We start from the raw sequence: 12,598 nt of genomic DNA on the forward strand, positions 1-12,598 counted from the left end.
GTCCAAGCAATCCTCAGAGGTTTCACTGAAGCACAAATTACATCCCAAATGCTCCCTTTTTGGGAAGTGCAATCGGCCCACATAAACAGTCTACAGGCGTGCACTGGGGGTTCAATCTGACCAAGCCAACAAGTGGGCTCAGGTCTCAGGAGGCTGGGAGACGTGGGAACAACCTTGGTTCGTTTCTCCTCGGTCCAGGGCAGACAGGTGCAGAGGTGTCCTGAGGCATTGGGTCTTTGCCTCCAGGTCACTCGCAGTTGCAGGGGGGTCTGTAGATGCCGTCGTGAAATCCACAGTGGGTGCACTCTAGGTGGACTTTGTATCTGGATGGCCTGGGGATTACGCTAACACTGTTGGCCCAATTCATCATGGGCTAGGCGGGTCAGGTGCAGTAGTGATGTCCGGCGTTGGGTTTCTGGCAGTCCTGGTCCTGACAGGTCTTTCTTGGGTACCAGCGGATGCGGGGGAGCAGCTCCTCTACTCCAAGGGAGTTCTTCATGGCGATTTGCAAACCACTGGCAGTTCTTCCAGTTTCTTGAGCGTGCAACGGCAGGACAGGTCAGTTGCTCCTCAAAGGTCAGGTGCAGCAGGCAGGTCGGCAGCACTGGCGCCAAGTAAGTCATGCTCCTCCATTCTCAGGTTCAGTAGGCTTCTTCTCCACTCCTGTTATGTCCAGCGAAGATCTGAGGTCCTGCTATCAGGGGTTGCCCTAAATACTCAATTTAGGGGGTGTTAAGGGTAGTGAAGGGTAGTAGCCAATAGGCTACTTAACCTTGGGGTCACTACACCCTCTAGATGACCAATTCCTTTGGGGAATGGGCATCGCCCTGTCAAGAGTTTCTAAATTCCACCACAATCAAGAAGGCAGAATTTCCTAAGTGTCCACTTCAGGCTGGTCACCCTAAGGGTGTTCCCAGTCTGAAAACTGGGACCCGCTTCCTGCATAGCTACATTTTCCACCGGTCTAGGTGATAGATGCGTCCTGTGATTTCGGGGTTGGGGGGGCAGATCTGCATACCAAAGGTGGGCCGTATTTGAAGCCCCCTACCTTGGAATGCAGGACATCTTCTGGGGAGAGACGTTCCGCACCCAAGCCAGGACAGGCTTTTGTTTCTGACCTCCAGAGAGTGAAGAGACTCACCCTGGGAGCCAGATTCTCGTCTGCTGGTGACAGACAACCCAGAACTGGTCAGCGAGCTCACCAGCAGTGCCATCAGGGTGCATGCATTAATAAATCCATCACTGCAATCAGTGAGGGTTTATTAATACAAGATGTTTGATACCAGTGAAGCCATCATGTAGCTGGGGAACTTGTATGAACCAGTGTCCAGAACATGTATTTAGAATGGCTTCAGTGCACACTTACTATGCCAGACATAGTAGGGGCATATCTGCTCTTGCCGAAAGGCCCACACATGTAACATAGTGCACCCTGTCCTAGGGCTCCAAGGCCTGCCATAGAGGTGACTTACAAATATTACATGCAGTGTTTTAGGGGACATGGGACACAAGTGTGTATCATATCATGTTTTCACTTTTAAGAGCACCTAGTAATACAGCCTGAAATGTCAGTCTGCATAAGTTTGGTGCTGCAGCTCTTACTGATGGCCAGTGTGCGTTTTATTATAAAATGCACCCAGAGGGAATCAGAGATGCCTCCTGAATACCAGCCCGACTCCTAGTGCTAGGCTGACCAGTTTCTGCCAGCCTACCACAACCAGACGAGTTTCTGGCCACATGGGGAGAGTGCCTTTGTCAATCTGTGACCAGGAACAAAGCCTGTACTGGGTGGAGGTGCTTCTCAACTCCCCCTGCAGGAACTAACACCTGGTGGTGAGCCTCAAAGGCTCATGCCTTTTGTTACAGCACCCCAGGGCATCCCAGCTAGTGGAGATGCCCGCCCCTCCGGCCACTGCCCCCACTTTTGGCGTTAAGGCAGGCGAGGATAAGGAGAAAAACAAGGAGGAGTCACCCACCAGCGAGGACTGCCCCTAAGGTGCCCTGAACTGAGGTGACACCGCCTTTACAAATCCTCCATCTTGAGATTGGAGGATTCCTCCAATAGGATTAGGGATGTGCCCCCCCCTCCCCTCAGGGAGGAGGCACAAAGAGGGTGTAGCCACCCTCCAGGACAGTAGCCATTGGCTACTGCCCTCCTGACCTAAACACACCCCTAAATTGAGTATTTTGGGGCAACCCAGAGCCCAGGAAATCAGATTCCTGCAACCTACACAAAGAAGAAGGACTGCTGACCTGAATGCCCTGCAGAGACGATGGAGATGACAACTGACTTGGCCCCAGCCCTACTGGCCTGTCTCCAGACTCAAAAAACCTGCACAGCGACGCATCCGACAGGGACCAGCTAACTGAAGCCTCAGAGGACAGCCCTGAACCGAAGGACCAAGAAACTCCTGAGAACAGCGGCACCGCTCAAAAACAGCAACAACTTTGCAACTTTTTAGCAACTTCCAAACAACTCACTCTTCCTGCCGGAAGCGACCCCCCCACAGTGATGCATGCAGAGAGGATCCAGAGGCTCCCCTTGACCGCAACTGCCTGGAACAAAGAACCAGACGCCTGGACCAAGCACTGCACCTGCAGCCCCCAAGCCCAAAAGGAACCAAACTCCAGTGCAGGAGTGACCATCAGGCGACCCTCTGCCTAGCCCAGTCGGTGGCTGGCCCGAGAAGCCCCCCCTGTGTCCTGCCTGCACCGCTAGAGTGACCCTCGGGTCCCTCCATTGATTTCTATTGAAACCCCAATGCCTGCTAAGCACACTGCACCTGGCCGCCGAGGGTGTGTTTTGTGTGCCTATTTGTGTCTCCCTCCCCCACTAGTGCTCTACCAACCCCCCCGGTCTGCCCTCCAAAGACGCAGGTACTTACCTGTTGGCAGACTTTAACCGGAGCACCCCTGTTCTCCATAGGCGACTGTGTTTTGGGCCCTCCTTTGACCTCTGCACCTGACCTGCCCTGTGTTGCTGGTGCGGTGACTTTGGGGTTGCCTTGAACCCCCAACGGTGGGCTGCTTATGCCCAGGAAAATTAACTTGTAAGTGCTTTACTTACCTCAGAAACGTAACCTTACTTACCCCCCTCAGGAACAGTTTATTTTTGCACTGTGTCCACTTTTAAAATAGCTTTTTGCCATTTTAACCTATACTGTGTATGTTACTGCTCTAATTCAAAGTTCCTTCCTTACCTACGTGGAGTAACTTGCATTTTATGTATTTACTTCAAATCTTGAATCTTGTGGCTCTAAAACAAATTAAGAAAATATATTTTTCTATTTAAAAACTATTGGCCTGGAGTTAAGTCTGAGTTAGTCTTTTATTGCCTGTGTGTGTACAACAAATGCTTAACACTACCCTCTGATAAGTCTACTGCTCGACCACACTATCACAAAATAGAGCATTAGTATTATCTAATTTTGCCACTATCAACCTCTAAGGGGAACCCTTGGACTCTGTGCACACTATCTCTCACTTTGAGATAGTATATACAGAGCCAACGTCTTGCACCGAGGCACAAGGATCATGGTAGGGTAGGCTAGAAATTAGGAGAAGGTACGGAGCAATTTTAGAACCAACATTGCCTTCTTCCGAAAGTGGATTTTAAGCTTCTTTTAAAATTGCAGCAGAGAAAGAGCCTTATCTGAGGGATGATGTTATATAGCCTCACTGCATTTTATTCAGAATGCTTTCTTCTGGACTACTTTTTTTGCAGTTCTGTACCAAGAATCTCTTGATGCTTTTTCTGCCAAGGTTGCTTTGATCACCACAGTTGGGCGATTCTCTGCCAGGAACATTGTTCAGTAGGCTCAGTATGTGATTCAGCAGGCTTTGAAAACCTTCTGGTGGATCCTCTCAATAGATTCTGAATATATTAGAAAATACTATGTAGGACACCAATTTAATCTTCCTTCATGAAGGAGGGCAGATAGAAGGAGCAGTCCAGCATCAGGGCAGTAAATACAACATAAAAGAATAAGACCTGCCTGAAACATATACCGAGCCAAATTACATATGACACCTACACACTGAAGAATACCTGTCAAAATGCCCTCTTTCAGTCCAGGCTCTGCCATACCTTTCACAGCACACAAATGTATCCACTCTGCTCTACTATCTGACACATAAAATTTATTCTCACTCCATTGAGCATATTTCTGAAAAACAATTTCAATTCTGTCTCCGACCGTTGCTCTACTTAAATATCACATCATAGTAAAGCCTGTTTCAAGAATTTTCTCTCCTCAAGCATAATATTCTATTTATACACTAATTTAACTTGATTTAGCCTGCTTCTGCATTTTTCCCTCTTATCGACACAAGTTGAACATGCACCATAATACCAACCATAGTGGGCCGGTATTCTCAGAACATCCCCTGAATGCCTTGCTGCCATTCAGATCCACTAATTACTAACAGTACATACAATTCTATCTGCCCATTTGACTACTCCACTTGGATCGTAAAGCAATATAAAAATATATTGAATAACATACAAATTACAAGCCACCTCTATCATTAACAGTACACTTGACATTCCTTTCTTTGTCAAACAATTATTCTCTGCATAAATTCCACTTTTAACAACCGCAAACAACCAAACACAACAAGGTGGTCAATATCGTCCATAGCAATTATTTCCCACTCAATGCTTTGCGCTTTTATTAGAGACAAGGAAAGCATTGCTTGAGTCACTCTTCATTCATCCATTCACAACCCATTCACCAAATCTCTCAATGGTCTTTTTGTTACAATTATTCCAGAAAGCCCCTTCCGTGCAAGCTCTGCAACTTCCTAATGACAGAACTTTTGGTGGCCTGCTACCACTTTCTTAGCCCTAAGGCCATCCAATTTGTTTGATACCATACACAGACTTTACCAACAGACACTACACTTGGCAAGTTTCACTGCTTACCTTAACAACTGCCATTTCCTCATCTTTCCTGATAGCTAGCAAACATTTTTTTTAACCAACTTCCAACCAAAAAAGTACCACCATAATTTATAAGTTTCCACACTTGTCAACAACAGTGAGTGTCAATTTGGGCAAATATGCTGCTGTTTATTTCTTCTGAGCAATATGTTCCATGCTCAGACATAGGCCCTTATGATCTTGGTTATATTGGTGCAGTTATTCTGATACTTAGTTGACACAAAACCCCCACTCAAATTATTTTACTCTTGTTAACTGTGGAATATTGTATATATAGCCCATTGTACATAGAATGTTCATGCATTTTGTTGCTTTTTCTACTCCTCTTAAAATGTCAATAGAGTGCTGCTGCGCCAACCAGCCCAAAACAGTGTTTCGATATTAAATTGGTCACATACATGTTCATCTTCACTGCCTTTGAACTTGTATACTGGTGACAAAATCCTAGCGCTGCAATGTAATTATTCAGTTTCCCAAAAAGAAGGATCCTATGACAAAGATTTGTAACAGTCTGACGGCATTGTTATTCCAACTGGGGGCAAATGTGGAAAGAACACCTGGGATAGGTATGTAATCTCTAACATCAATGAATGTGATATCTGTAATTACTTACCACAGAGAAACTTGGAACTCATTCAGGGTTAATAATGCCCAAACTAGAAATTTGTACTTGAAATTCTCTGTCACTCTCCCAGAAGTGTATTTGATGTAGAAAGATTTGTGAGAAAACTGAAAAACTGTATTGAATGAGAGGTGAACATGAAGATGATTCTGTATAACAGGACTAGGCTGATCCCTTTCGAAGTACAGAGATGCAAGGGACAAAATTGGATGGTGTCAGTGTCATCAGGGAAAGGTGTGCTGAACTGTGGTTGAGGACATAAGGGACAAGTATGAAGACCATCAGACAGCAAAAAAAAATCACCTACTGTGATTCTCATTTTATGAGTTTGAATCAATGCACATCAATTCAGTCTTCCATCCTCTGAGGATGCTAAATTGATTCCAGTAAACTAAGCAGCATTAACATCTTTAATTTAAACTGCTTTAAACCTGTAGAGCAGTGGTAAGAAATGCTACATTAAAAATGCCTATTGAAGAAGCAAGGGTATATAACCACCTCTTCCCGATACAAGGACAGTTGTGCCAGTCTTGGATGCACCATAAACAAAACGTCCTCCACTTAAAGGCACATGATTTTATCGTGGAAGGTCTTTTAGCCTCTCATATGTCCATGCAGTCTTGTGGCAGGCCTAAATGATCATATTGAGGAGTTCAGGAGCTAAGCCGTCAAGTTCAGTGATGGAAGGCTAGGTACAGTATCTTTCCCTGAACGTGTACAGGAGATCTTGTCTGCAGGGTAATCTCTTGTGTGGTCATTCTGACAGGTGAAGAAGATCTGTGAACCACCAACTGATGAGGCCATTCTGGTGCTATCATTATCATCCTGGTTTTTGGACTTGTAGAGTTTGATGAGTACTGTACGAATGAGAGGAATTGGGGGAAATGCATAGAGAAATATCCCTGACCACTATCAAAAGGGTAGTCCCTTTCAACCATGGTTAGAATAATTGGGAAGCATTGTCTTGGCACTTTTTGTCATTTGCGTCCACCAACAAATCTATTTGGGGACAGACCCAGTCTTTTAAGACCTCAATGTTTAGAACCCAGTTGTGATTTTCCTGAAATACCTGACTGAGGGAATCTGCCTGTATATTCTGAACCCCTGGAAGATGACTAACTGTTATGGTTAAGTTCCTGGCTATTAACCATTTCCATATGGCTTGAGCTTCGAACAAGAGTGAGTTCCTCCTTGCTTGTATTGTAGCTGTATTGTCAGTCTGAACAAGAAGGACGTTTGTTGTTGCTGATGGAAGAAACGGTTTCAGCTCCAGGTGAACAGCTCTCCATTGCAGAAAGGTGATAAGATATGTCTTTTCTTTGTCCAATCAAATTCCTTGGGTTTGCAAGAGTCCCATATGAGCTCCCCATCCCTGGAGAGGCATCTGTGATCAATGTTTGAACTGGCAGATCCTGATGGAATGGTATTCCTAATAATAGGTTCTTCAGTTGTTTCCACCATACGAGAGATTGCATGGCATCCTGCAAGAAGTTCAGTTTCTTTTCCCAGTGGTTTGAGAGCGGATTACATTGATCTTCTAGGAAGTGTTGCTGGGCCTCATGAAGTCCTGCACGTGGAACTAGAAAGATACAAGATGCCATCTAACCCAGTAGAAAGCAATCTGTCTTTCTGTTGAATGATGAATATGTAAGAGATTGTGACATTTCAGATTGATTGATAGTGACCTCTCCTCTGAATGACTGATGATCTCTCCTCCAAAGCATACACTTTTGGAGACTGAGTATCCAGTATTGTTCCAAGGTATTGTATCTTTTGGACTGGGCAGGTTGCAGACTTTGAGGTTTACTTGCAGACCCAGATTGGTTAGCTCCCTTTAATAACCAATTGTCCAGGTAAGGACAGATGAGGATCTTTTGTCACTTCAGATGGGCTATCACGAAGGCCATACATTTTGCAAACATTCATGAAGCTGATTTGAGTCCAAAAGGTAGACCATTGTATTAGGTAATGGGATCCTACTATGAACTGAAGGAACTTACCATGTTCTGCTGATATTGGAGTGTGAAGGTAGGCATGTTGGAGGTCTACTAAACACATCCAGTATCCTTGGTGTAGTTGTGCATAGCTTAAAGAAAGAAGGGGGATTCGGAGGATTGATGGTCCAGTGTATACCCTCCTGTGGATACTACTATATAATGAAATACACTGTTCCAAAGAGAAAAGAGAGACAGGGAGAACACTAATTATTAGGAGCAAGTCCTCACACACCCTATTGGGTGTCATGCTTCATCATCGGACGTAATGCATCGTAAACTTCTCCTACAATAAACTAAATTGACTCCTGCAATCTGAAACTGTCAGTAAAAATGTTACCAGTCACTTACCAGAGTCCAATCTGAACCGAACTTGCTGTTCCTATTAGTCACCCCCATCATTCTTGGCCATCATCCAACACAAACAAATAAACTTAGCACTCAGTTAGTGTCTTGAGCCAATTTTAGTTTTTCTGTTGATCTCTCCTCTTTTTCTCCTTACTCACTCTTGGGGTTTGTGGCATCATCGAGAAAAGATCTCCGGCAAAGAGCCCCCCTACGGGGGGTGCCCGTCAGACATTGTAGCGCCGGTCTGACGAGGAGCACGTCCGATGATGAAGCATAACACCCAATAGGGTGTGTGAGGACTCTTGCTCCTAATAATTAGGACTCCATAGTGTTCTCCCTGTCTCTCTTTTCTCTTTGGAACAGTGTATTTCATTATATAGTAGTTGAGGATAGATCTGGTGTAAAGCCAACATTCTGAATTTTTCTTTCTTTATGTGCCTATTTAGTACTCAAAAATCTAGAATGGGACTGATTCCTTCTTTATGTCCTTATTTCACAGCAGAAAATATCAGGAGTAAATTCCAATCCTCTCTGGTGATAAGAAACCTCCTCCACAGCACGCTTCTGCACTAGAGTGTTGACTTCTTTTTGCAGTAGGTCTTTCAGACAAGCCGATGTTTTGGATGGTGGAATTGAAAGAGGGCGGCCTCTGACCTGAAGAGAATTTCCATTCTGAACAATACTCAAAACCCATTTGTTTGTTTGTTACTAAGGGCCACTCTTCTAGATGTGTGAGAATACTTCCCTCTACCGGAGTGACAAACCGAAAAGGGGGAAGAAAAGGCTTATTGTTTAGCCGAAGGGTTTCCTGTGGATGAAAACTGGTGCTAGTAGTGTGCCCTGCCTCTTCATGTTTTTTGAGAATGATAGTGCTGTCTTGATTGCTAATTTGTGTTGTTGGTGAGACCAGTGAGGGGTGCGAACCCTCTGAGAGAAATATTTTATATCATAGGGTCTGTACTTCCTACAGTATTCTTTTCGCTTCTTAAGACCAGCAGCCTTCAAGGTTACCATCTCTGTTTTCATTACGCCTGCATGAAACCCAAAAACAGAGTTTCCAGAAAATGGTCAATTTAAAATTTGGCGGTGTGCCTCTGGTTTGAGTCTGCTTAATCTGAGCAGAGATCCCAGGCAAATATCCATAAGCAGCAAGATACGATATATCAGCTGCTGCACTTACTAATATTCGGCACCAGACCACCTTCATTTAAGAGCTCTTGAAAATGACGCCTGTCTTCTTTTGGGAGTTGTGTGTAAATCTGTTTAACTAATCCCACAGAGACCGGCCAAACCTTCCCAACAAGGCAGAACCACTGGCAACCTTTGCTTTAGATGTTGATGTTCCACACATGTTTTTCCCCAGAACATCAAAACTTGTTTTATTTCTTTGACTAGCGGCACGGAAGACGAAGGAGCAACAGTGTGGGACCTTCTTGCTGCTACTACAATGACCAAATCTTGAGAAGGGTCTGATCTAAGGAACGGTGATTCTGGTCATGGGGTTTATACTTTAAGAAGTTGAGACAGGCTTCAATGACGCAAGTGTAAGGATAATTGCATTGCATGTTCTAAAATGCTAGGAATCAGGGGAAATAATGGTTGTGCATCTGTTCTCTGATGTAACTTCTCAATGACAGAAGACGATGTAGTAGTAGAAGGAATATCGATATTCAATTTTGTTGCCCCTCTAATTAAAACCTTGCTAAAGGTAAGAGGATCATCTATGGAAACTCCCTTGTCTGAGGTTTATCTGTCGGAGTAGGTGAGTAACCTCTGACTGATGAGCAAGTAGTGATAGTCCAAGATGGAGATCCTCATATTCTGTGTCTAGATCTGGATCTTCTGCTTGATCATCTAGATTGTTTGGAAGTAGATCTGGTTTCAGATGTCACTTTAGATCAGGAGCAGTGACGTAGTACACTCCTAGATCTCTGTAGAGACTTATGTGGTGAAGCTATAATATATGAGTTACTTATGAGTGTTGTTGGAGTTCTAGGGAGCACAGACGGTGTGCCAGGAGGGTAAAAAAGGGCTATGCAGACACCCTTGAAGATGATGTACTTGAGATGTGGAACAGAGGTGTGTCCCTTGATGTTGAAAAAGTAAAGGAATACTGAGAGTCTGATATATGTGACACAGGTCTATGTTGTAAACCTTGAAACCAGCATGGAGAAATAAAGTCGATTGGGATCTGGCCCTTGATGTAGATCAAGGCCAAGGCAAGTGATTTTGCTGGCAAAGACTGACATGTGCTTCGGCATCGAATGTTTCTCCTTTGACGGTGGCTTTGTTGTTAGTTTCCGCAACGATACCTGCTTCAACGGCGATGGGTAGTGGATTGTCATTGTTGACTGACGCATGCTTTGACAGTAAGAATGCTTTTCTCATCAAGAGGTGGCTCGACAGCATACCTGTTGACAGCAGCACACAGGTAGCTGTTCTGTCCTCAAGATATTATACTTCAACTAGGCATGTCTCTTCTTGTGATGATGGCAATGTCTCTCCCTCGATCTCCCCCACAAACGTTCTCAGAGCGAGAGGTGAGCACTTTGGAAAAGGAATGACCTTCCCAAGGCCTCTTGATGAAGCAGCTGTAGTGCCTTGCCTTCTTTGGAGACATGGATTCTGATTTTTTTCTGTCCTTTAAAATACAGTTGGAAAACTTTTGACAGGGACTACAAGTCTCAGGATGAGAATCCAGAAGGCAAATAATACAGAGTGAGGATCAGTCTGAGTCTCCATCCCACAGGAAGGACACTTCACAAAAAGTGAAGGCGTTCTTAACAGGAAAATTATTTTCCATCAGTAATACGTCTATCTGCACTCTTGGCGAATTACTTCCAAAAGAAAGGTTTTGGAACGATTTTACAGTGTTTTTGGCCAAAAAGGTATATCCAGGAGCCAGAAACATTAACTAACCTAACTTTTACCTATGAGGCATGATGGGATACAGGGGTTACTGTGACATTCTTAAAGGCATAATGCCACCTTTCTCTACTATCCTTTCAATGACAGCCTACCAATATTGTATATTCTTTTTCTTTAAAAAAAAGTTTGTGAAAGATCTTTCATAGTCATTAATTTTATTAATGATACATACCTAAGCAATTGGTTTCTTTTTAAAATAAAAATTCGATGAATCTGCCCACTTTTGCATTTCTTTAGGCTGCAGATATATGTAAGGTACTATGTACAAAGTTTATACATTAAAACATTTTAAAAGCGCAAAAAGATTCCTGCACGTGGGCAGGACTATTCAGTGTTTATGACTATACCCTGGAAAAAAGGCCTCCCCGGTTTGTGAAAGGATATATGGCTACATGGAGATATGGAGGTATGTAGGGCCAGTGCTGTGCAGAGAGTTGTAGGTGTGGGGGAGCCAGTGGAGTTCTTTGAGGGTGGTGTGATGTGTCTTGTTCAACAGCAGGAGCTGAATCTTTGAGATTAAACATTACCAGCACAAATTCAGGGTCATCCTCCGGATCTGAAAAGTACGTTTTCTCCTTTTACTCTTTTCAATAGAAGGTTTTTGTCTAAGATATTGTGATTCAGAATGATGCCTGAAACTGCTGTTATACACTGTCCAAGGCTGCTGGCTCTGAAGGAAGTCCCAGTGCCATGAGGGTACGAAATAAGACTATATTTCACCCCCTCCCACACATCAATTTCCTATGATTGGACTGATAAGCCTTCAATGTCATATAAAGGCAGGCATTGTTACTCCGAATGTCAAGCATATCACACAAGCACTATGTACAATAATTATGGAAAACCATTTTTGACGCCATCTTTTTCCATGTACTGCAATCCTTAAATCCCTTAGGTCTATTTTTTTTTTTACTGTGGAAGAATAACAAATAACATTCAAATATGGATTATCAGTGAACCTGTTTAACACAACTCTGCTGTGCACAGAAAATGAAATCGAAGGGATGTTACAATTTATTTACTAAAGTGTCAACATCTTCAGTGAATATCAAGCAATGTAAAAGCAACACCCTGGTTCAAAAGTTGTACCACATGAAACAGATAGCTTTTCTGTAAATGGTGATGCAGGCATTAATATAAAGTACGCCTACGTGAGAAGCAATGGAGCATTATACACGGAATAAGGAATGGATTCAGGATTGTGAAGAAGTAAATATTCATAGAAGAGTGGAAGGCATGCTTAGAATGAGGTGCTCCTTTAAACCATGACCACATTTTCAGAGGTTCTAACCTCTAACTCGCCTATTTCAAGGATAACAAACCTGCAAAAGAAATTCTGGTAAGTGAAACACAAGTTCACTTGTAAAAAGAGATAATGTAGTAAAATCCTCAGCATAGGGCAAACAATATAATTACTGCGTACATATGTTTATAATGAAGTTATTTCTTAATAATTAAATTATTAAACAGGGTGTCAGACTACTGACATTGTATGATCTAGCCTCTTCCTCCAACACTGCAATACTTGTTTTTTTCTATTTCTCCCTGAGTATTTTAGAATACTCTACCCTCAGTGGGTGGAATGTGCTAACAGTATTAACTATCTTCTGCCGCGAAGTATACTGGATGTTAAAGGTCATCTCACTCGTACAGGCATGAGGTCCAAAAGGCAGAGAGACTCTCTGATAACGGTTATAGCCCTCAGCAGCAGCCTATAAATTTAAGGTAAATCACTCCACATGATGTATTTTTAATGAAGGCCGT

The 12,598-nt window shown here is 43.4% G+C and overlaps 1 protein-coding gene across 5 annotated transcripts in view; it reads right to left on the reverse strand.

Annotated features, from left to right (window-relative positions):
- Nucleotides 1–12,598, reverse strand: part of ATAD2B (ATPase family AAA domain containing 2B) — a 546,820-nt gene that overhangs the window by 273,459 nt on the left and 260,763 nt on the right. The gene's annotated exons all lie outside the window — the stretch shown is intronic.

The sequence above is a fragment of the Pleurodeles waltl genome, chromosome 5 (assembly GCF_031143425.1).
Source record: "Pleurodeles waltl isolate 20211129_DDA chromosome 5, aPleWal1.hap1.20221129, whole genome shotgun sequence".
NCBI classification, from domain to species: Eukaryota; Metazoa; Chordata; class Amphibia; order Caudata; family Salamandridae; genus Pleurodeles; species Pleurodeles waltl.